Genomic DNA, 2,871 nt, shown 5'->3' with positions numbered 1-2,871 from the left:
AAGCACTTTCATAAACTCTTTAATTTAATCCTATATGTATATATATTTGTTTATTTTGAAAACCCTGATTTATATCTTTAATTGATAATGATGGAAGCTTGGCGCATTAATGTAGAATTCAACTGTGACATATTTTAACTATAGCCAACAACGGCTTTGAACAAAATTCATCGAGTCAGAATCTAAAATTGTAACTCTTAAAACAAGAAACCCAAACCTATACACACAGCAAGACTATGTCTTTCACATACGCACGTGTTTGCCTGTATTTTCCTCTGATGGACTGACATTTAATATGCTTATTGAATTCCTGTCATCGTCTGAATGCTCTGATTTCACCAGCGAGGGTTTACTGTCGCTTTTAATTAGATCACCAACAAAAGGCGACGTGCGGCCACACGTAACGTGCGTGTATTCCGCTTGCTCCTCCTCGCTGTGCTCTCGGTGATAGAAGTAATTAAAGTTCGACACAATTACTGGTACCGGCAGCGCGATTGTAAGGACTCCTGCAATGGCACACATTGATCCAACAATTTTGCCTCCTACCGTCACAGGGTATGTCACCATATCCAACAGTAGTCATGCTAACAACAGCCCACCAGAACGCGTCTGGGATGCTGGTAAAAGACGATTCCAGGTCATCCACTTCGGCGAAGTACACCGCACTGGAGAACAATATAATCCCGATGATAAGGAAAAATATCAGCAGTCCAAGTTCTCGCATACTCGCTCGTAGGGTCTGCCCGAGAATTTGGAGACCCTTGGAGTGCCGTGAGAGCTTGAAAATCCTGAAGACGCGCACCAAGCGGATGACTCTCAGAATGGCGAGAGACGTGGTCTGCTGTGAGTTCGACTCCACTTCGCTAAGGTCTAAACTCAAAGTAATGAAATATGGAAGAATAGCCACAATATCTATGACGTTCATGATGGCTTTGAAGAAGGCGGGCTTGCTCGGACATGCAAGAAACCTTACAAACAGTTCGAAGGAAAACCAAACGACGCAGATGGTCTCCAACAAGAAGAACGGATCCGTGAATGTACTAACGTTAGATCTTTTCCCAGCAGTGGTTCCGTTCGGCGCAAGGTGATTGTTGAACACAAGATTATCTTCTCTAAATTCCGGCAACGTTTCCATACAGAAGATAACAATGGATATCAGGATGACCGTTACGGATACTATAGCGATCATTCTGGCTGGACCAGAGCTGTCGGGATGCTCAAACAGCAGCCAGAATTGACGCTTCAACTCATTGGCCGGAACGGGACGATCGTCCTCTTTCAGCAAACCCTCGTCCTCTCGGAAACGATCGATGGCGTCATCACCAATTTCGAAAAATTGAATTTCATCCATAAAGATCTCAACCGGCACGTTAATGGGTCTCCGAAGCCTCCCGCCAGACTGATAGTAATGCAGGATCGCATCGAAACTGGGTCGGTTCCTGTCGAAGTAGAACTCGTTCCTCTTCGGGTTGTAGAACCGCATCCTTTTCATTGGGTCTCCTAGTAACGTGTTCGGATATCTTGCGAGGGTTTTAAGTTGCGTTTCAAAACGCAGACCTGAAATGTTGATCGTGACGAGCGTGCAGCACTCCTGGGGGTCAGGGGGCTCCTCTTCACGGATGTCCTGCGAGAGGGCAGCGTGGTCCACACTCTCACCGTGGTTCTCTCGGGACATCTTTGCCCCTCGAGAGTGTTGTCTGTTGTGGCTCCTCGACTTTCCGCCACCCCACCAGTTTTTTGGATCCGATAGCTCCAGCCTGACAGAGGTAGAGCCCAAAACTAACTTCTAAACGCTACTAAGCTACCTTCTAATAGTTTGAAAACCTTTTTTCAAATGAGTCTATTGATGTAAAGATACAGGAGTCATTCTGACAACACACTCAGCCGAGAGCTCAAACAGATAGCAGTCAGACTGTATAAGACAGCAGAGGGTGGGCTGGCTTTGATTGGCACACTGAAGCTCAACTGACACCTGAGCACCCGCACAGAGCGACTCCTTAAGAAGAGTCATTAGCAGCAGTTACACCGGGCGACTTTACAACTAACACCACGAGGCCCCAAGCAGAAATGTGATGATGCCTCAGGTTCACTGGTGCTGATGGATATGGAGAAAGAGAGAGAGAGAGAACCAGCACACCTCTGACTCCTGTGTGCTGAAAGTCGTCTGGGTCAACTGGCTTGGTAATGAGTCGTTCTCTTTTGCTTGCTTGCTTGCTTGTTTATTTATGTTGGACCAGAGCTGATTAATTATAACTTTATTGTCATCACAGCCAGTCAGGGACCTCTACATCAAGTATTCTCATTTACATTATTAACATAACTTGATATAATAACGAAAGTGATAGTTTTGCCAAGTGTAAGGGCCTGTTTACACCAAAGAGGATAACAATAAAGTTTTAGCAATGGTTCAAATCCTGAGAATAGGTAAGTCACCACAGTAAGGCCTATAACGGTAACAACAAAGAGGAACAATATCGGTTGAATCACTTTCAGAATGATTGCATCTGATGAGTAATACATTACTGTGACTTAATTACTTTGCCCTTGAAAAAGTAAGGGATTGCTCTTCATTTTTCAGTAATTCAATTACAGTTACTTCAAATGTAATTGCTTTAAATACTAAAAAGAACAATTCTCTATAAAAGTGGATTTAACATCAAAATATAACATCTAATGATAAAAAAATTAAACTTAACATGATTTATCTGAGAGAATTAAAAGCTGTTTCATGTCTATTCTTGGTCAAGTCTGATATTGGATTTATAAAGCAATTAGTAATAAGTAATGCAATACATTTTAGAAAGAGTATTTAGTACGGCAAATTAATTACATTGTTGAAAATGTGATTTGTAGCTTTTAATTAATTCATTT

General features: G+C 42.6%; 1 pseudogene; it reads right to left on the bottom strand.

Moving 5' to 3' along the window:
• Nucleotides 1-243: 243 nt before the first annotated feature.
• LOC127947323 (shaker-related potassium channel tsha2-like) lies at nucleotides 244-1,847 on the bottom strand (annotated as a pseudogene).
• Between the last annotated feature and the right edge of the window lie 1,024 nt (nucleotides 1,848-2,871).

This window comes from Carassius gibelio, chromosome A25 (assembly GCF_023724105.1).
Source record: "Carassius gibelio isolate Cgi1373 ecotype wild population from Czech Republic chromosome A25, carGib1.2-hapl.c, whole genome shotgun sequence".
Lineage (NCBI taxonomy): Eukaryota > Metazoa > Chordata > Actinopteri > Cypriniformes > Cyprinidae > Carassius > Carassius gibelio.
This window is presented reverse-complemented; position numbering and strand designations above follow the sequence as displayed.